Source organism: Stenella coeruleoalba (assembly GCF_951394435.1).
Source record: "Stenella coeruleoalba genome assembly, contig: scaffold_51, whole genome shotgun sequence".
In the NCBI taxonomy this organism is placed as follows: domain Eukaryota; kingdom Metazoa; phylum Chordata; class Mammalia; order Artiodactyla; family Delphinidae; genus Stenella; species Stenella coeruleoalba.
This window is the reverse complement of record NW_027646377.1, coordinates 1481033-1503978: the sequence shown is the minus strand read 5'-3', so window position 1 is coordinate 1503978 and position 22946 is coordinate 1481033. Positions and strand designations below refer to the sequence as shown.

The window sequence follows — 22946 nt, the reverse complement described above, 5'->3', positions numbered from 1 at the left end:
AGTTGGAGTGCTGCATAAAACCAGAGATTGAAATGAGCACAGATAAAGTTCCTTAAGTCAAATATGGAATAGACAAGAGCTACTCCTTGCTCAACGAAATGGACTCAACACCGCATATTAAACGCCTAAGAATGTACCTGACTAGTAAGTATCGTAAAACCTATGGATTGCTATGTCTCCAAAAGAGAATCAAGCATGTGTGTAGGGGCATAAACGCAGCAGTGATAGGATTGGAGAGGTTCGGTGAGCAAATGAAGACCCTTTGATGTCATATTGCATGGTACCCATTACACGGGTCTCAACTCTCCAGGTTTAAGGTATTCTTCCTTCAGCTAAAACATGCATGTGGAACCCAAGTATGATCAACCATGTGAACGGGAGATGTGTTCAAATATGTCTCAGTTTTCCTCCCCTGGTACTCGGGTGCAACATTCCAGACGCTTTACTAACACTCTCCCCACTTGGAGAGTCAGCGCCTTTAACCTCCTGTTTGGCCCAGGTTGCAATTTCTGCGGAAGATGAACAGGAATAGCGAGAACCAATGAGAGGCTAGCTGGAGGTGTCTGGACGGGCAAATTTAACTCTCATTTCCCACCAGGAAGAGGAAATAACCAAAGGCTCAGCGTGCCGTACCGGAACCAGATTAGGGCCTGAAGCCATCCTGCGGTGTTGCGGCCAGCTCAAAAGAAAGCGAGTTGAAGAAAGGAGCTCAGGGGCACTGTAATTCACAAACCTGCAGAGTTATAAATGACAGCTATCGTCCAAAAATAGACTGAAGTAAGGCTGCCAAGAGGACTTGAAAGCGGGGCAGAATTGCAGGAAACCGATTTCAGGAGGTAGACTGGAATTGCATTGAAAGCATAGGAAAAGAGGCAGAACGTCCACAATGATGCACTTGGCCAAAAAGGGCATATGCGTTTTTTCCTGAATATATTCAGGAAAAAACGCATACGCCCTTTTTGGCCAACCAAGCAAGCTTGCAAAGGAAATCTGCATTACAATGAAGTCTCACTTCCCCCCGGTCAAAAGGGCCATCTGAAAAAAGTGTAAAATCCAGAAAGGTAACAGGCCATGGAGAACTGGGAGCCTTGTTATGCTGATGGGCGGGATGTAAATTGCCAACAACCACTCGGGAGAAGTGTATGGTGTTTCCTGAAACATCTAAAAAACAAACCAACAGAACCTAGGGCACTTCCACTTATGGTCCTATAGCTTAGGGAAATTAAAATCAAAAAGACACAGCCACCCCAAAGTTTGGAACGGCTCTGTTTACAAGAACCTCGTTTACAGTACAAGTTCAACATCGCAGAAAGTGAAAAATGGATAAAGAAGTTGTGGTATTTACTTACAAAGCAATATCACTCAGCAATGAAATCTGTGTCATCAGGCCCTTAGCAGCACAATGAGTGGATTCAGGTATGATGATTCTAACTGAAATAAGTCACACAGAAAAAGAAACATCATAAGATATCAGTAATACACGGAATGTAAACTTGGCTACACAGGAACTGCATTGCAAAACAGAACAGGGTCTCAAATTTAGAAAACCAACTTATTCTTGCTTAAGGGTAAAGGTGAGTTGGGGTGCTGCATAAAACCAGAGATTGAAATGAGCACAGATAAAGTTCCTTAAGCCAAATATGGAATAGACAAGAGCTACTCCTTGCTCAACGAAATGGACTCAACACCGCATATTAAACGCCTAAGAATGTACCTGACTAGTAAGTATCTTAAAACCTATGGATTGCTATGTCTCCGAAAGAGAATCAAGCATGTGTACAGGGGCATAAACGCAGCAGTGATAGGATTGGAGAGGTTCGGTGAGCAAATGAAGACCCTTTGAAGTCATATTGCATGGTACCCATTCCACGGGTTTCAACTACCCAGGTTTAAGGTATTCTTCCTTCAGCTAAAACATGCATGTGGAACCTAGAGTATGATCAACCATGTGATCGGGAGACGTGTTCAAATATGTCTCACTTTTCCTCCCCTGGTACTCGGGTGCAACATTCCAGACGCTTTACTAACACTCTCCCCACTTGGAGAGTCAGTCCCTTTAACCTCCTGTTTGGCCCAGTTTGCAATTTCTGCGGAAGATGAACAGGAATAGCGAGAACCAATGAGAGACTAGCTGGAGGTGTCTGGACGGGCAAATTTAACTCTCATTTCCCAACAGGAAGAGGAAATAACCAAAGGCTCAGCGTGCCGTACCGGAAACAGATTAGGGCCTGAAGCCATCCTGCGGTGTTGCGGCCAGCTCAAAAGAAACCGAGTTGAAGAAAGGAGCTCAGGGGCACTGTAATTCACAAACCTGCAGAGTTATAAATGACAGCTATCGTCCAAAAATAGACTGAAGTAAGGCTGCCAAGAGGACTTGAAAGCGGGGCAGAATTGCAGGAAACCGATTTCAGGAGGTAGACTGGAATTGCATTGAAACCATAGGAAAAGAGGCAGAACGTCCACAATGATGCACTTGGCCAAAAAGGGCGTATGCGTTTTTTTCTGAATATATTCAGGAAAAAACGCATACGCCCTTTTTGGCCAACCAAGCAAGCTTGCAAAGGAAATCTGCACTACAATGAAGTCTCACTTCCCCCCGGTCAAAAGGGCCATCTGAAAAAAGTGTAAAATCCAGAAAGGCAGGACAGGCCATGGAGAACTGGGAGCCTTGTTATGCTGATGGGCGGGATGTAAATTGCCAACAACCACTCGGGAGAAGTGTATGGTGTTTCCTGAAACATCTAAAAAACAAAGCAACAGAACCTAGGGCACTTCCACTTATGGTCCTATAGCTTAGGGAAATTAAAATCAAAAAGACACAGCCACCCCAAAGTTTGGAACGGCTCTGTTTACAAGAACCTCGTTTACAGTACAAGTTCAACATCGCAGAAAGTGAAAAATGGATAAAGAAGTTGTGGTATTTACTTACAAAGCAATATCACTCAGCAATGAAATCTGTGTCATCAGGCCCTTAGCAGCACAATGAGTGGATTCAGGTATGATGATTCTAACTGAAATAAGTCACACAGAAAAAGAAACATCATAAGATATCAGTAATACACGGAATGTAAACTTGGCTACACAGGAACTGCATTCCAAAACAGAACAGGGTCTCAAATTTAGAAAACCAACTTATTCTTGCTTAAGGGTAAAGGTGAGTTGGGGTGCTGCATAAAACCAGAGATTGAAATGAGCACAGATAAAGTTCCTTAAGCCAAATATGGAATAGACAAGAGCTACTCCTTGCTCAACGAAATGGACTCAACACCCCATATTAAACGCATAAGAATGTACCTGACTAGTAAGTATCTTAAAACCTATGAATTGCTATGTCTCCAAAAGAGAATCAAGCGTGTGTACAGGGGCATAAACGCAGCAGTGATAGGATTGGAGAGGTTCGGTGAGCAAATGAAGACCCTTTGAAGACATATTGCATGGTACCCATTCCACGGGTCTCAACTCTACAGGTTTAAGGTATTCTTCCTACAGCTAAAACATGCATGTGGAACCCAGAGTATGATCAACCGTGTGAACGGGAGACGTGTTCAAATATGTCTCAGTTTTCCTACCCTGGTACTCGGGTGCAACATTCCAGACGCTTTACTAACACTCTCCCCACTTGGAGAGTCAGCGCCTTTAACCTCCTGTTTGGCCCAGTTTGCAATTTCTGCGGAAGATGAACAGGAATAGCGAGAACCAATGAGAGACTAGCTGGAGGTGTCTGGACGGGCAAATTTAACTCTCATTTCCCACCAGGAAGAGGAATTAACCAAAGGCTCAGCGTGCCGTGCCGGAACAAGATTAGGGCCTGAAGCCATCCTGCGGTGTTGCGGCCAGGTCACAAGAAAGCGAGTTGAAGAAAGGAGCTCAGGGGCACTGTAATTCACAAATTGCAGAGTTATAAATGACAGCTATCGTCCAAAAATAGACTGAAGTAAGGCTGCCAAGAGGACTTGAAAGCGGGGCAGAATTGCAGGAAACCGATTTCAGGAGGTAGACTGGAATTGCATTGAAACCATAGGAAAAGAGGCAGAACGTCCACAATGATGCACTTGGCCAAAAAGGGCGTATGCGTTTTTTCCTGAATATATTCAGGAAAAAACGCATACGCCCTTTTTGGCCAACCAAGCAAGCTTGCAAAGGAAATCTGCACTACAATGAAGTCTCACTTCCCCCCGGTCAAAAGGGCCATCTGAAAAAAGTGTAAAATCCAGAAAGGCAACAGGCCATTGAGAACTGGGAGCCTTGTTATGCTGATGGGCGGGATGTAAATTGCCAACAGACACTGGGGAGAAGTGTATGGTGTTTCCTGAAACATCTAAAAAACAAAGCAACAGAGCCTAGGGCACTTCCACTTATGGTCCTATAGCTTAGGGAAATTAAAATCAAAAAGACACAGCCACCCCAAAGTTTGGAACGGCTCTGTTTACAAGAACCTCGTTTACAGTACAAGTTCAACATCGCAGAAATTGAAAAATGGATAAAGAAGTTGTGGTATTCACTTACAAAGCAATATCACTCAGCAATGAAATCTATGTCATCAGGCCCTTAGCAGCACAATGAGTGGATTCAGGTATGATGATTCTAACTGAAATAAGTCACACAGAAAAAGAAACATCATAAGATATCAGTAATACACGGAATGTAAACTTGGCTACACAGGAACTGAATTACAGAACAGAACAGGGTCTCAAATTTAGAAAACCAACTTATGCTTGCTTAAGGGTAAAGGTGAGTTGGGGTGCTGCATAAAACCAGAGATTGAAATGAGCACAGATAAAGTTCCTTAAGTCAAATATGGAATAGACAAGAGCTACTCCTTGCTCAACGAAATGGACTCAACACCGCATATTAAACGCCTAAGAATGTACCTGACTAGTAAGTATCGTAAAACCTATGGATTGCTATGTCTCCAAAAGAGAATCAAGCATGTGTGTAGGGGCATAAACGCAGCAGTGATAGGATTGGAGAGGTTCGGTGAGCAAATGAAGACCCTTTGAAGTCATATTGCATGGTACCCATTCCACGGGTTTCAACTACCCAGGTTTAAGGTATTCTTCCTTCAGCTAAAACATGCATGTGGAACCTAGAGTATGATCAACCATGTGATCGGGAGACGTGTTCAAATATGTCTCAGTTTTCCTCCCCTGGTACTCGGGTGCAACATTCCAGACGCTTTACTAACACTCTCCCCACTTGGAGAGTCAGTCCCTTTAACCTCCTGTTTGGCCCAGTTTGCAATTTCTGCGGAAGATGAACAGGAATAGCGAGAACCAATGAGAGGCTAGCTGGAGGTGTCTGGACGGGCAAATTTAACTCTCGTTTCCCACCAGGGAGAGGAATTAACCAAAGGCTCAGCATGCCGTGCCGGAACCAGATTAGGGCCTGAAGCCATCCTGCAGTGTTGCGGCCAGGTCACAAGAAAGCGAGTTGAAGAAAGGAGCTAAGGGGCACTGTAATTCACAAACCTGCAGAGTTATAAATGACAGCTATCGTCCAAAAATAGACTGAAGTAAGGCTGCCAAGAGGACTTGAAAGCGGGGCAGAATTGCAGGAAACCGATTTCAGGAGGTAGACTGGAATTGCATTGAAAGCATAGGAAAAGAGGCAGAAAGTCCACAATGATGCACTTGGCCAAAAAGGGCGTATGCGTTTTTTCCTGAATATATTCAGGAAAAAACGCATACGCCCTTTTTGGCCAACCAAGCAAGCTTGCAAAGGAAATCTGCACTACAATGAAGTCTCACTTCCCCCCGGTCAAAAGGGCCATCTGAAAAAAGTGTAAAATCCAGAAAGGCAACAGGCCATTGAGAACTGGGAGCCTTGTTATGCTGAAGGGCGGGATGTAAATTGCCAACAGACACTTGGGAGAAGTGTATGGTGTTTCCTGAAACATCTAAAAAACAAAGCAACAGAGCCTAGGGCACTTCCACTTATGGTCCTACAGCTTAGGGAAATTAAAATCAAAAAGACACAGCTCCCCAAAGTTTGGAACGGCTCTGTTTACAAGAACCTCGTTTACAGTACAAGTTCAACATCGCAGAAAGTGAAAAATGGATAAAGAAGTTGTGGTATTCACTTACAAAGCAATATCACTCAGCAATGAAATCTATGTCATCAGGCCCTTAGCAGCACAATGAGTGGATTCAGGTATGATGATTCTAACTGAAATAAGTCACACAGAAAAAGAAACATCATCAGATATCAGTAATACACGGAATGGAAACTTGGCGACACAGGAACTGAATTACAGAACAGAACAGGGTCTCAAATTTAGAAAGACAACTTATGCTTGCTTAAGGGTAAAGGTGAGTTGGGGTGCTGCATAAAACCAGAGATTGAAATGAGCACAGATAAAGTTCCTTAAGCCAAATATGGAATAGACAAGAGCTACTCCTTGCTCAACGAAATGGACTCAACACCGCATATTAAACGCCTAAGAATGTACCTGACTTGTAAGTATCTTAAAACCTATGGATTGCTATGTCTCCAAAAGAGAATCAAGCATGTGTACAGGGGCATAAACGCAGCAGTGATAGGATTGGAGAGGTTCGGTGAGCAAATGAAGACCCTTTGAAGTCATATTGCATGGTACCCATTCCACGGGTTTCAACTACCCAGGTTTAAGGTATTCTTCCTTCAGCTAAAACATGCATGTGGAACCTAGAGTATGATCAACCATGTGATCGGGAGACGTGTTCAAATATGTCTCAGTTTTCCTCCCCTGGTACTCGGGTGCAACATTCCAGACGCTTTACTAACACTCTCCCCACTTGGAGAGTCAGTCCCTTTAACCTCCTGTTTGGCCCAGTTTGCAATTTCTGCGGAAGATGAACAGGAATAGCGAGAACCAATGAGAGGCTAGCTGGAGGTGTCTGGACGGGCAAATTTAACTCTCATTTCCCACCAGGAAGAGGAATTAACCAAAGGCTCAGCATGCCGGCCCAGAACCAGATTAGGGCCTGAAGCCATCCTGCGGTGTTGCGGCCAGGTCACAAGAAAGCGAGTTGAAGAAAGGAGCTCAGGGGCACTGTAATTCACAAACCTGCAGAGTTATAAATGACAGCTATCGTCCAAAAATAGACTGAAGTAAGGCTGCCAAGAGGACTTGAAAGCGGGGCAGAATTGCAGGAAACCGATTTCAGGAGGTAGACTGGAATTGCATTGAAAGCATAGGAAAAGAGGCAGAACGTCCACAATGATGCACTTGGCCAAAAAGGGCGTATGCGTTTTTTCCTGAATATATTCAGGAAAAAACGCATACGCCCTTTTTGGCCAACCAAGCAAGCTTGCAAAGGAAATCTGCACTACAATGAAGTCTCACTTCCCCCCGGTCAAAAGGGCCATCTGAAAAAAGTGTAAAATCCAGAAAGGCAACAGGCCATTGAGAACTGGGAGCCTTGTTATGCTGAAGGGCGGGATGTAAATTGCCAACAGACACTTGGGAGAAGTGTATGGTGTTTCCTGAAATATCTAAAAAACAAAGCAACAGAGCCTAGGGCACTTCCACTTATGGTCCTATAGCTTAGGGAAATTAAAATCAAAAAGACACAGCCACCCCAAAGTTTGGAACGGCTCTGTTTACAACAACCTCGTTTACAGTACAAGTTCAACATCGCAGAAAGTGAAAAATGGATAAAGAAGTTGTGGTATTCACTTACAAAGCAATATCACTCAGCAATGAAATCTATGTCATCAGGCCCTTAGCAGCACAATGAGTGGATTCAGGTATGATGATTCTAACTGAAATAAGTCACACAGAAAAAGAAACATCATCAGATATCAGTAATACACGGAATGGAAACTTGGCGACACAGGAACTGAATTACAGAACAGAACAGGGTCTCAAATTTAGAAAGACAACTTATGCTTGCTTAAGGGTAAAGGTGAGTTGGGGTGCTGCATAAAACCAGAGATTGAAATGAGCACAGATAAAGTTCCTTAAGTCAAATATGGAATAGACAAGAGCTACTCCTTGCTCAACGAAATGGACTCAACACCGCATATTAAACGCCTAAGAATGTACCTGACTAGTAAGTATCTTAAAACCTATGGATTGCTATGTCTCTGAAAGAGAATCAAGCATGTGTACAGGGGCATAAATGCAGCAGTGATAGGATTGGAGAGGTTCGGTGAGCAAATGAAGACCCTTTGAAGTCATATTGCATGGTACCCATTACACGGGTCTCAACTCTCCAGGTTTAAGGTATTCTTCCTTCAGCTAAAACATGCATGTGGAACCCAAGTATGATCAACCATGTGAACGGGAGATGTGTTCAAATATGTCTCAGTTTTCCTCCCCTGGTACTCGGGTGCAACATTCCAGACGCTTTACTAACACTCTCCCCACTTGGAGAGTCAGCACCTTTAACCTCCTGTTTGGCCCAGGTTGCAATTTCTGCGGAAGATGAACAGGAATAGCGAGAACCAATGAGAGGCTAGCTGGAGGTGTCTGGACGGGCAAATTTAACTCTCATTTCCCACCAGGAAGAGGAAATAACCAAAGGCTCAGCGTGCCGTACCGGAACCAGATTAGGGCCTGAAGCCATCCTGCGGTGTTGCGGCCAGCTCAAAAGAAAGCGAGTTGAAGAAAGGAGCTCAGGGGCACTGTAATTCACAAACCTGCAGAGTTATAAATGACAGCTATCGTCCAAAAATAGACTGAAGTAAGGCTGCCAAGAGGACTTGAAAGCGGGGCAGAATTGCAGGAAACCGATTTCAGGAGGTAGACTGGAATTGCATTGAAAGCATAGGAAAAGAGGCAGAACGTCCACAATGATGCACTTGGCCAAAAAGGGCATATGCGTTTTTTCCTGAATATATTCAGGAAAAAACGCATACGCCCTTTTTGGCCAACCAAGCAAGCTTGCAAAGGAAATCTGCATTACAATGAAGTCTCACTTCCCCCCGGTCAAAAGGGCCATCTGAAAAAAGTGTAAAATCCAGAAAGGTAACAGGCCATGGAGAACTGGGAGCCTTGTTATGCTGATGGGCGGGATGTAAATTGCCAACAACCACTCGGGAGAAGTGTATGGTGTTTCCTGAAACATCTAAAAAACAAACCAACAGAACCTAGGGCACTTCCACTTATGGTCCTATAGCTTAGGGAAATTAAAATCAAAAAGACACAGCCACCCCAATGTTTGGAACGGCTCTGTTTACAAGAACCTCGTTTACAGTACAAGTTCAACATCGCAGAAAGTGAAAAATGGATAAAGAAGTTGTGGTATTTACTTACAAAGCAATATCACTCAGCAATGAAATCTGTGTCATCAGGCCCTTAGCAGCACAATGAGTGGATTCAGGTATGATGATTCTAACTGAAATAAGTCACACAGAAAAAGAAACATCATAAGATATCAGTAATACACGGAATGTAAACTTGGCTACACAGGAACTGCATTGCAAAACAGAACAGGGTCTCAAATTTAGAAAACCAACTTATTCTTGCTTAAGGGTAAAGGTGAGTTGGGGTGCTGCATAAAACCAGAGATTGAAATGAGCACAGATAAAGTTCCTTAAGCCAAATATGGAATAGACAAGAGCTACTCCTTGCTCAACGAAATGGACTCAACACCGCATATTAAACGCCTAAGAATGTACCTGACTAGTAAGTATCTTAAAACCTATGGATTGCTATGTCTCCGAAAGAGAATCAAGCATGTGTACAGGGGCATAAACGCAGCAGTGATAGGATTGGAGAGGTTCGGTGAGCAAATGAAGACCCTTTGAAGTCATATTGCATGGTACCCATTCCACGGGTTTCAACTACCCAGGTTTAAGGTATTCTTCCTTCAGCTAAAACATGCATGTGGAACCTAGAGTATGATCAACCATGTGATCGGGAGACGTGTTCAAATATGTCTCACTTTTCCTCCCCTGGTACTCGGGTGCAACATTCCAGACGCTTTACTAACACTCTCCCCACTTGGAGAGTCAGTCCCTTTAACCTCCTGTTTGGCCCAGTTTGCAATTTCTGCGGAAGATGAACAGGAATAGCGAGAACCAATGAGAGACTAGCTGGAGGTGTCTGGACGGGCAAATTTAACTCTCATTTCCCAACAGGAAGAGGAAATAACCAAAGGCTCAGCGTGCCGTACCGGAACCAGATTAGGGCCTGAAGCCATCCTGCGGTGTTGCGGCCAGCTCTAAAGAAACCGAGTTGAAGAAAGGAGCTCAGGGGCACTGTAATTCACAAACCTGCAGAGTTATAAATGACAGCTATCGTCCAAAAATAGACTGAAGTAAGGCTGCCAAGAGGACTTGAAAGCGGGGCAGAATTGCAGGAAACCGATTTCAGGAGGTAGACTGGAATTGCATTGAAACCATAGGAAAAGAGGCAGAACGTCCACAATGATGCACTTGGCCAAAAAGGGCGTATGCGTTTTTTTCTGAATATATTCAGGAAAAAACGCATACGCCCTTTTTGGCCAACCAAGCAAGCTTGCAAAGGAAATCTGCACTACAATGAAGTCTCACTTCCCCCCGGTCAAAAGGGCCATCTGAAAAAAGTGTAAAATCCAGAAAGGCAGGACAGGCCATGGAGAACTGGGAGCCTTGTTATGCTGATGGGCGGGATGTAAATTGCCAACATCCACTCGGGAGAAGTGTATGGTGTTTCCTGAAACATCTAAAAAACAAAGCAACAGAACCTAGGGCACTTCCACTTATGGTCCTATAGCTTAGGGAAATTAAAATCAAAAAGACACAGCCACCCCAAAGTTTGGAACGGCTCTGTTTACAAGAACCTCGTTTACAGTACAAGTTCAACATCGCAGAAAGTGAAAAATGGATAAAGAAGTTGTGGTATTTACTTACAAAGCAATATCACTCAGCAATGAAATCTGTGTCATCAGGCCCTTAGCAGCACAATGAGTGGATTCAGGTATGATGATTCTAACTGAAATAAGTCACACAGAAAAAGAAACATCATAAGATATCAGTAATACACGGAATGTAAACTTGGCTACACAGGAACTGCATTCCAAAACAGAACAGGGTCTCAAATTTAGAAAACCAACTTATTCTTGCTTAAGGGTAAAGGTGAGTTGGGGTGCTGCATAAAACCAGAGATTGAAATGAGCACAGATAAAGTTCCTTAAGCCAAATATGGAATAGACAAGAGCTACTCCTTGCTCAACGAAATGGACTCAACACCCCATATTAAACGCCTAAGAATGTACCTGACTAGTAAGTATCTTAAAACCTATGAATTGCTATGCCTCCAAAAGAGAATCAAGCGTGTGTACAGGGGCATAAACGCAGCAGTGATAGGATTGGAGAGGTTCGGTGAGCAAATGAAGACCCTTTGAAGACATATTGCATGGTACCCATTCCACGGGTCTCAACTCTACAGGTTTAAGGTATTCTTCCTACAGCTAAAACATGCATGTGGAACCCAGAGTATGATCAACCGTGTGAACGGGAGACGTGTTCAAATATGTCTCAGTTTTCCTACCCTGGTACTCGGGTGCAACATTCCAGACGCTTTACTAACACTCTCCCCACTTGGAGAGTCAGCGCCTTTAACCTCCTGTTTGGCCCAGTTTGCAATTTCTGCGGAAGATGAACAGGAATAGCGAGAACCAATGAGAGACTAGCTGGAGGTGTCTGGACGGGCAAATTTAACTCTCATTTCCCACCAGGAAGAGGAATTAACCAAAGGCTCAGCGTGCCGTGCCGGAACAAGATTAGGGCCTGAAGCCATCCTGCGGTGTTGCGGCCAGGTCACAAGAAAGCGAGTTGAAGAAAGGAGCTCAGGGGCACTGTAATTCACAAACCTGCAGAGTTATAAATGACAGCTATCGTCCAAAAATAGACTGAAGTAAGGCTGCCAAGAGGACTTGAAAGCGGGGCAGAATTGCAGGAAACCAATTTCAGGAGGTAGACTGGAATTGCATTGAAACCATAGGAAAAGAGGCAGAACGTCCACAATGATGCACTTGGCCAAAAAGGGCGTATGCGTTTTTTCCTGAATATATTCAGGAAAAAACGCATACGCCCTTTTTGGCCAACCAAGCAAGCTTGCAAAGGAAATCTGCACTACAATGAAGTCTCACTTCCCCCCGGTCAAAAGGGCCATCTGAAAAAAGTGTAAAATCCAGAAAGGCAACAGGCCATTGAGAACTGGGAGCCTTGTTATGCTGATGGGCGGGATGTAAATTGCCAACAGACACTGGGGAGAAGTGTATGGTGTTTCCTGAAACATCTAAAAAACAAAGCAACAGAGCCTAGGGCACTTCCACTTATGGTCCTATAGCTTAGGGAAATTAAAATCAAAAAGACACAGCCACCCCAAAGTTTGGAACGGCTCTGTTTACAAGAACCTCGTTTACAGTACAAGTTCAACATCGCAGAAATTGAAAAATGGATAAAGAAGTTGTGGTATTCACTTACAAAGCAATATCACTCAGCAATGAAATCTATGTCATCAGGCCCTTAGCAGCACAATGAGTGGATTCAGGTATGATGATTCTAACTGAAATAAGTCACACAGAAAAAGAAACATCATAAGATATCAGTATACACGGAATGTAAACTTGGCTACACAGGAACTGAATTACAGAACAGAACAGGGTCTCAAATTTAGAAAACCAACTTATGCTTGCTTAAGGGTAAAGGTGAGTTGGGGTGCTGCATAAAACCAGAGATTGAAATGAGCACAGATAAAGTTCCTTAAGCCAAATATGGAATAGACAAGAGCTACTCCTTGCTCAACGAAATGGACTCAACACCGCATATTAAACGCCTAAGAATGTACCTGACTAGTAAGTATCTTAAAACCTATGGATTGCTATGTCTCCGAAAGAGAATCAAGCATGTGTACAGGGGCATAAACGCAGCAGTGATAGGATTGGAGAGGTTCGGTGAGCAGATGAAGACCCTTTGAAGTCATATTGCATGGTACCCATTCCACGGGTTTCAACTACCCAGGTTTAAGGTATTCTTCCTTCAGCTAAACCATGCATGTGGAACCTAGAGTATGATCAACCATGTGATCGGGAGACGTGTTCAAATATGTCTCAGTTTTCCTCCCCTGGTACTCGGGTGCAACATTCCAGACGCTTTACTAACACTCTCCCCACTTGGAGAGTCAGTCCCTTTAACCTCCTGTTTGGCCCAGTTTGCAATTTCTGCGGAAGATGAACAGGAATAGCGAGAACCAATGAGAGGCTAGCTGGAGGTGTCTGGACGGGCAAATTTAACTCTCGTTTCCCACCAGGAAGAGGCATTAACCAAAGGCTCAGCATGCCGTGCCGGAACCAGATTAGGGCCTGAAGCCATCCTGCGGTGTTGCGGCCAGGTCACAAGAAAGCGAGTTGAAGAAAGGAGCTCAGGGGCACTGTAATTCACAAACCTGCAGAGTTATAAATGACAGCTATCGTCCAAAAATAGACTGAAGTAAGGCTGCCAAGAGGACTTGAAAGCGGGGCAGAATTGCAGGAAACCGATTTCAGGAGGTAGACTGGAATTGCATTGAAAGCATAGGAAAAGAGGCAGAAAGTCCACAATGATGCACTTGGCCAAAAAGGGCGTATGCGTTTTTTCCTGAATATATTCAGGAAAAAACGCATACGCCCTTTTTGGCCAACCAAGCAAGCTTGCAAAGGAAATCTGCACTACAATGAAGTCTCACTTCCCCCCGGTCAAAAGGGCCATCTGAAAAAAGTGTAAAATCCAGAAAGGCAACAGGCCATTGAGAACTGGGAGCCTTGTTATGCTGATGGGCGGGATGTAAATTGCCAACAGACACTGGGGAGAAGTGTATGGTGTTTCCTGAAACATCTAAAAAACAAAGCAACAGAGCCTAGGGCACTTCCACTTATGGTCCTATAGCTTAGGGAAATTAAAATCAAAAAGACACAGCCACCCCAAAGTTTGGAACGGCTCTGTTTACAAGAACCTCGTTTACAGTACAAGTTCAACATCGCAGAAATTGAAAAATGGATAAAGAAGTTGTGGTATTCACTTACAAAGCAATATCACTCAGCAATGAAATCTATGTCATCAGGCCCTTAGCAGCACAATGAGTGGATTCAGGTATGATGATTCTAACTGAAATAAGTCACACAGAAAAAGAAACATCATAAGATATCAGTATACACGGAATGTAAACTTGGCTACACAGGAACTGAATTACAGAACAGAACAGGGTCTCAAATTTAGAAAACCAACTTATGCTTGCTTAAGGGTAAAGGTGAGTTGGGGTGCTGCATAAAACCAGAGATTGAAATGAGCACAGATAAAGTTCCTTAAGCCAAATATGGAATAGACAAGAGCTACTCCTTGCTCAACGAAATGGACTCAACACCGCATATTAAACGCCTAAGAATGTACCTGACTAGTAAGTATCTTAAAACCTATGGATTGCTATGTCTCCGAAAGAGAATCAAGCATGTGTACAGGGGCATAAACGCAGCAGTGATAGGATTGGAGAGGTTCGGTGAGCAGATGAAGACCCTTTGAAGTCATATTGCATGGTACCCATTCCACGGGTTTCAACTACCCAGGTTTAAGGTATTCTTCCTTCAGCTAAACCATGCATGTGGAACCTAGAGTATGATCAACCATGTGATCGGGAGACGTGTTCAAATATGTCTCAGTTTTCCTCCCCTGGTACTCGGGTGCAACATTCCAGACGCTTTACTAACACTCTCCCCACTTGGAGAGTCAGTCCCTTTAACCTCCTGTTTGGCCCAGTTTGCAATTTCTGCAGAAGATGAACAGGAATAGCGAGAACCAATGAGAGGCTAGCTGGAGGTGTCTGGACGGGCAAATTTAACTCTCGTTTCCCACCAGGAAGAGGAATTAACCAAAGGCTCAGCATGCCGGGCCGGAACCAGATTAGGGCCTGAAGCCATCCTGCGGTGTTGCGGCCAGGTCACAAGAAAGCGAGTTGAAGAAAGGAGCTCAGGGGCACTGTAATTCACAAACCTGCAGAGTTATAAATGACAGCTATCGTCCAAAAATAGACTGAAGTAAGGCTGCCAAGAGGACTTGAAAGCGGGGCAGAATTGCAGGAAACCGATTTCAGGAGGTAGACTGGAATTGCATTGAAAGCATAGGAAAAGAGGCAGAAAGTCCACAATGATGCACTTGGCCAAAAAGGGCGTATGCGTTTTTTCCTGAATATATTCAGGAAAAAACGCATACGCCCTTTTTGGCCAACCAAGCAAGCTTGCAAAGGAAATCTGCACTACAATGAAGTCTCACTTCCCCCCGGTCAAAAGGGCCATCTGAAAAAAGTGTAAAATCCAGAAAGGCAACAGGCCATTGAGAACTGGGAGCCTTGTTATGCTGAAGGGCGGGATGTAAATTGCCAACAGACACTTGGGAGAAGTGTATGGTGTTTCCTGAAACATCTAAAAAACAAAGCAACAGAGCCTAGGGCACTTCCACTTATGGTCCTATAGCTTAGGGAAATTAAAATCAAAAAGACACAGCTCCCCAAAGTTTGGAACGGCTCTGTTTACAAGAACCTCGTTTACAGTACAAGTTCAACATCGCAGAAAGTGAAAAATGGATAAAGAAGTTGTGGTATTCACTTACAAAGCAATATCACTCAGCAATGAAATCTATGTCATCAGGCCCTTAGCAGCACAATGAGTGGATTCAGGTATGATGATTCTAACTGAAATAAGTCACACAGAAAAAGAAACATCATCAGATATCAGTAATACACGGAATGGAAACTTGGCTACACAGGAACTGAATTACAGAACAGAACAGGGTCTCAAATTTAGAAAGACAACTTATGCTTGCTTAAGGGTAAAGGTGAGTTGGGGTGCTGCATAAAACCAGAGATTGAAATGAGCACAGATAAAGTTCCTTAAGCCAAATATGGAATAGACAAGAGCTACTCCTTGCTCAACGAAATGGACTCAACACCGCATATTAAACACCTAAGAATGTACCTGACTTGTAAGTATCTTAAAACCTATGGATTGCTATGTCTCCAAAAGAGAATCAAGCATGTGTACAGGGGCATAAACGCAGCAGTGATAGGATTGGAGAGGTTCGGTGAGCAAATGAAGACCCTTTGAAGTCATATTGCATGGTACCCATTCCACGGGTTTCAACTACCCAGGTTTAAGGTATTCTTCCTTCAGCTAAAACATGCATGTGGAACCTAGAGTATGATCAACCATGTGATCGGGAGACGTGTTCAAATATGTCTCAGTTTTCCTCCCCTGGTACTCGGGTGCAACATTCCAGACGCTTTACTAACACTCTCCCCACTTGGAGAGTCAGTCCCTTTAACCTCCTGTTTGGCCCAGTTTGCAATTTCTGCGGAAGATGAACAGGAATAGCGAGAACCAATGAGAGGCTAGCTGGAGGTGTCTGGACGGGCAAATTTAACTCTCGTTTCCCACCAGGAAGAGGAATTAACCAAAGGCTCAGCATGCCGGGCCGGAACCAGATTAGGGCCTGAAGCCATCCTGCGGTGTTGCGGCCAGGTCACAAGAAAGCGAGTTGAAGAAAGGAGCTCAGGGGCACTGTAATTCACAAACCTGCAGAGTTATAAATGACAGCTATCGTCCAAAAATAGACTGAAGTAAGGCTGCCAAGAGGACTTGAAAGCGGGGCAGAATTGCAGGAAACCGATTTCAGGAGGTAGACTGGAATTGCATTGAAAGCATAGGAAAAGAGGCAGAACGTCCACAATGATGCACTTGGCCAAAAAGGGCGTATGCGTTTTTTCCTGAATATATTCAGGGAAAAACGCATACCCCTTTTTGGCCAACCAAGCAAGCTTGCAAAGGAAATCTGCACTACAATGAAGTCTCACTTCCCCCCGGTCAAAAGGGCCATCTGAAAAAAGTGTAAAATCCAGAAAGGCAGGACAGGCCATGGAGAACTGGGAGCCTTGTTATGCTGATGGGCGGGATGTAAATTGCCTACAACCACTCGGGAGAAGTGTATGGTGTTTCCTGAAACATCTAAAAAACAAAGCAACAGAACCTAGGGCACTTCCACTTATGGTCCTATAGCTTAGGGAAATTAAAATCAAAAAGACACAGCCACCCCAAAGTTTGGAACGGCTCTGTTTACAAGAACCTCGTTTACAGTACAAGTTCAACATCGCAGAAAGTGAAAAATGGATAAAGAAGTTGTGGTATTTACTTACAAAGCAATATCACTCAGCAATGAAATCTGTGTCATCAGGCCCTTAGCAGCACAATGAGTGGATTCAGGTATGATGATTCTAACTGAAATAAGTCACACAGAAAAAGAAACATCATAAGATATCAGTAATACACGGAATGTAAACTTGGCTACACAGGAACTGAATTACAGAACAGAACAGGGTCTCAAATTTAGAAAACCAACGTATTCTTGCTTAAGGGTAAAGGTGAGTTGGGGTGCTGCATAAAACCAGAGATTGAAATGAGCACAGATAAAGTTCCTTAAGCCAAATATGGAATAGACAAGAGCTACTCCTTGCTCAACGAAATGGACTCAACACCCCATATTAAACGCCTAAGAATGTACCTGACTAGTAAGTATCTTAAAACCTATGGATTGCTATGTCTCCGAAAGAGAATCAAGCATGTGTACAGGGGCATAAACGCAGCAGTGATAGGATTGGAGAGGTTCGGTGAGCAGATGAAGACCCTTTGAAGTCATATTGCATGGTACCCATTCCACGGGTTTCAACTACCCAGGTTTAAGGTATTCTTCCTTCAGCTAAAACATGCATGTGGAACCTAGAGTATGATCAACCATGTGATCGGGAGACGTGTTCAAATATGTCTCAGTTTTCCTCCCCTGGTACTCGGGTGCAACATTCCAGACGCTTTACTAACACTCTCCCCACTTGGAGAGTCAGTCCCTTTAACCTCCTGTTTGGCCCAGTTTGCAATTTCTGCGGAAGATGAACAGGAATAGCGAGAACCAATGAGAGGCTAGCTGGAGGTGTCTGGACGGGCAAATTTAACTCTCATTTCCCACCAGGAAGAGGAATTAACCAAAGGCTCAGCATGCCGGCCCAGAACCAGATTAGGGCCTGAAGCCATCCTGCGGTGTTGCGGCCAGGTCACAAGAAAGCGAGTTGAAGAAAGGAGCTCAGGGGCACTGTAATTCACAAACCTGCAGAGTTATAAATGACAGCTATCGTCCAAAAATAGACTGAAGTAAGGCTGCCAAGAGGACTTGAAAGCGGGGCAGAATTGCAGGAAACCGATTTCAGGAGGTAGACTGGAATTGCATTGAAAGCATAGGAAAAGAGGCAGAACGTCCACAATGATGCACTTGGCCAAAAAGGGCATATGCGTTTTTTCCTGAATATATTCAGGAAAAAACGCATACGCACTTTTTGGCCAACCAAGCAAGCTTGCAAAGGAAATCTGCACTACAATGAAGTCTCACTTCCCCCCGGTCAAAAGGGCCATCTGAAAAAAGTGTAAAATCCAGAAAGGCAACAGGCCATTGAGAACTGGGAGCCTTGTTATGCTGAAGGGCGGGATGTAAATTGCCAACAGACACTTGGGAGAAGTGTATGGTGTTTCCTGAAACATCTAAAAAACAAAGCAACAGAGCCTAGGGCACTTCCACTTATGGTCCTATAGCTTAGGGAAATTAAAATCAAAAAGACACAGCCACCCCAAAGTTTGGAACGGCTCTGTTTACAACAACCTCGTTTACAGTACAAGTTCAACATCGCAGAAAGTGAAAAATGGATAAAGAAGTTGTGGTATTCACTTACAAAGCAATATCACTCAGCAATGAAATCTATGTCATCAGGCCCTTAGCAGCAAAATGAGTGGATTCAGGTATGATGATTCTAACTGAAATAAGTCACACAGAAAAAGAAACATCATCAGATATCAGTAATACACGGAATGGAAACTTGGCGACACAGGAACTGAATTACAGAACAGAACAGGGTCTCAAATTTAGAAAGACAACTTATGCTTGCTTAAGGGTAAAGGTGAGTTGGGGTGCTGCATAAAACCAGAGATTGAAATGAGCACAGATAAAGTTCCTTAAGTCAAATATGGAATAGACAAGAGCTACTCCTTGCTCAACGAAATGGACTCAACACCGCATATTAAACGCCTAAGAATGTACCTGACTAGTAAGTATCTTAAAACCTATGGATTGCTATGTCTCTGAAAGAGAATCAAGCATGTGTACAGGGGCATAAATGCAGCAGAGATAGGACTGGAGAGGTTCGGTGAGCAAATGAAGACCCTTTGAAGTCATATTGCATGGTACCCATTACACGGGTCTCAACTCTCCAGGTTTAAGGTATTCTTCCTTCAGCTAAAACATGCATGTGGAACCTAGAGTATGATCAACCATGTGATCGGGAGACATGTTCAAATATGTCTCAGTTTTCCTCCCCTGGTACTCGGGTGCAACATTCCAGATGCTTTACTAACACTCTCCCCACTTGGAGAGTCAGCCCCTTTAACCTCCTGTTTGGCCCAGTTTGCAATTTCTGCGGAAGATGAACAGGAATAGCGAGAACCAATGAGAGGCTAGCTGGAGGTGTCTGGACGGGCAAATTTAACTGTCATTTCCCACCAGGAAGAGGAATTAACCAAAGGCTCAGCGTGCCGGGCCGGAACCAGATTAGGGCCTGAAGCCATCCTGCGGTGTTGCGGCCAGCTCAAAAGAAAGCGAGTTGAAGAAAGGAGCTCAGGGGCACTGTAATTCACAAACCTGCAGAGTTATAAATGACAGCTATCGTCCAAAAATAGACTGAAGTAAGGCTGCCAAGAGGACTTGAAAGCGGGGCAGAATTGCAGGAAACCGATTTCAGGAGGTAGACTGGAATTGCATTGAAAGCATAGGAAAAGAGGCAGAACGTCCACAATGATGCACTTGGCCAAAAAGGGCGTATGCGTTTTTTCCTGAATATATTCAGGAAAAAACGCATACGCACTTTTTGGCCAACCAAGCAAGCTTGCAAAGGAAATCTGCACTACAATGAAGTCTCACTTCCTCCCGGTCAAAAGGGCCATCTGAAAAAAGTGTAAAATCCAGAAAGGCAGGACAGGCCATGGAGAACTGGGAGCCTTGTTATGCTGATGGGCGGGATGTAAATTGCCAACAACCACTCGGGAGAAGTGTATGGTGTTTCCTGAAACATCTAAAAAACAAAGCAACAGAACCTAGGGCACTTCCACTTATGGTCCTATAGCTTAGGGAAATTAAAATCAAAAAGACACAGCCACCCCAAAGTTTGGAACGGCTCTGTTTACAAGAACCTCGTTTACAGTACAAGTTCAACATCGCAGAAAGTGAAAAATGGATAAAGAAGTTGTGGTATTTACTTACAAAGCAATATCACTCAGCAATGAAATCTGTGTCATCAGGCCCTTAGCAGCACAATGAGTGGATTCAGGTATGATGATTCTAACTGAAGTAAGTCACACAGAAAAAGAAACATCATAAGATATCAGTAATACACGGAATGTAAACTTGGCTACACAGGAACTGAATTACAGAACAGAACAGGGTCTCAAATTTAGAAAACCAACTTATGCTTGCTTAAGGGTAAAGGTGAGTTGGGGTGCTGCATAAAACCAGAGATTGAAATGAGCACAGATAAAGTTCCTTAAGTCAAATATGGAATAGACAAGAGCTACTCCTTGCTCAACGAAATGGACTCAACACCGCATATTAAACGCCTAAGAGTGTACCTGACTAGTAAGTATCTTAAAACCTATGGATTGCTATGTCTCCGAAAGAGAATCAAGCATGTGTACAGGGGCATAAACGCAGCAGTGATAGGATTGGAGAGGTTCGGTGAGCAAATGAAGACCCTTTGAAGTCATATTGCATGGTACCCATTACACGGGTCTTAACTCTCCAGGTTTAAGGTATTCTTCCTTCAGCTAAAACATGCATGTGGAACCCAAGTATGATCAACCATGTGAATGGGAGACGTGTTCAAATATGTCTCAGTTTTCCTCCCCTGGTACTCGGCTGCAACATTCCAGATGCTTTACTAACACCTCCCCACTTGGAGAGTCAGTCCCTTTAACCTCCTGTTTGGCCCAGTTTGCAATTTCTGCGGAAGATGAACAGGAATAGCGAGAACCAATGAGAGACTAGCTGGAGGTGTCTGGACGGGCAAATTTAACTCTCATTTCCCACCAGGAAGAGGAAATAACCAAAGGATCAGCGTGCCGGGCCGGAACCAGATTAGGGCCTGAAGCCATCCTGCGGTTTTGCGGCCAGGTCACAAGAAAGCGAGTTGAAGAAAGGAGCTCAGGGGCACTGTAATTCACAAACCTGCAGAGTTATAAATGACAGCTATCGTCCAAAAATAGACTGAAGTAAGGCTGCCAAGAGGACTTGAAAGCGGGGCAGAATTGCAGGAAACCGATTTCAGGAGGTAGACTGGAATTACATTGAAAGCATAGGAAAAGAGGCAGAACGTCCACAATGATGCACTTGGCCAAAAAGGGTGTATGCGTTTTTTCCTGAATATATTCAGGAAAAAACGCATACGCCCTTTTTGGCCAACCAAGCAAGCTTGCAAAGGAAATCTGCACTACAATGAAGTCTCACTTCCCCCCGGTCAAAAGGGCCATCTGAAAAAAGTGTAAAATCCAGAAAGGCAACAGGCCATTGAGAACTGGGAGCCTTGTTATGCTGAAGGGCCGGATGTAAATTGCCAACAGACACTTGGGAGAAGTGTATGGTGTTTCCTGAAACATCTAAAAAACAAAGCAACAGAGCCTAGGGCACTTCCACTTATGGTCCTATAGCTTAGGGAAATTAAAATCAAAAAGACACAGCTCCCCAAAGTTTGGAACGGCTCTGTTTACAAGAACCTCCTTTACAGTACAAGTTCAACATCGCAGAAAGTGAAAAATGGATAAAGAAGTTGTGGTATTCACTTACAAAGCAATATCACTCAGCAATGAAATCTATGTCATCAGGCCCTTAGCAGCACAATGAGTGGATTCAGGTATGATGATTCTAACTGAAATAAGTCACACAGAAAAAGAAACATCATCAGATATCAGTAATACACGGAATGGAAACTTGGCGACACAGGAACTGAATTACAGAACAGAACAGGGTCTCAAATTTAGAAAACAAACTTATGCTTGCTTAAGGGTAAAGGTGAGTTGGGGTGCTGCATAAAACCAGAGATTGAAATGAGCACAGATAAAGTTCCTTAAGTCAAATATGGAATAGACAAGAGCTACTCCTTGCTCAACGAAATGGACTCAACACCGCATATTAAACGCCTAAGAATGTACCTGACTAGTAAGTATCGTAAAACCTATGGATTGCTATGTCTCCAAAAGAGAATCAAGCATGTGTGCAGGGGCATAAATGCAGCAGTGATAGGATTGGAGAGGTTCGGTGAGCAAATGAAGACCCTTTGATGTCATATTGCATGGTACCCATTACACGGGTCTCAACTCTCCAGGTTTAAGGTATTCTTCCTTCAGCTAAAACATGCATGTGGAACCCAAGTATGATCAACCATGTGAACGGGAGACTTGTTCAAATATGTCTCAGTTTTCCTCCCCTGGTACTCGGGTGCAACATTCCAGACGCTTTACTAACACTCTCCCCACTTGGAGAGTCAGCGACTTTAACCTCCTGTTTGGCCCAGGTTGCAATTTCTGCGGAAGATGAACAGGAATAGCGAGAACCAATGAGAGGCTAGCTGGAGGTGTCTGGACGGGCAAATTTAACTGTCATTTCCCACCAGGAAGAGGAATTAACCAAAGGCTCAGCGTGCCGGGCCGGAACCAGATTAGGGCCTGAAGCCATCCTGCGGTGTTGCGGCCAGGTCACAAGAAAGCGAGTTGAAGAAAGGAGCTCAGGGGCACTGTAATTCACAAACCTGCAGAGTTATAAATGACAGCTATCGTCCAAAAATAGACTGAAGTAAGGCTGCCAAGAGGACTTGAAAGCGGGGCAGAATTGCAGGAAACCGATTTCAGGAGGTAGACTGGAATTGCATTGAA

At 43.9% G+C, this 22946-nt stretch overlaps 1 long non-coding RNA gene across 1 annotated transcript in view; it reads right to left on the bottom strand.

Annotated features, from left to right (window-relative positions):
- The window catches only part of LOC307181144, a 902340-nt gene that overhangs the window by 438741 nt on the left and 440653 nt on the right, over positions 1-22946 (bottom strand). The gene's annotated exons all lie outside the window — the stretch shown is intronic.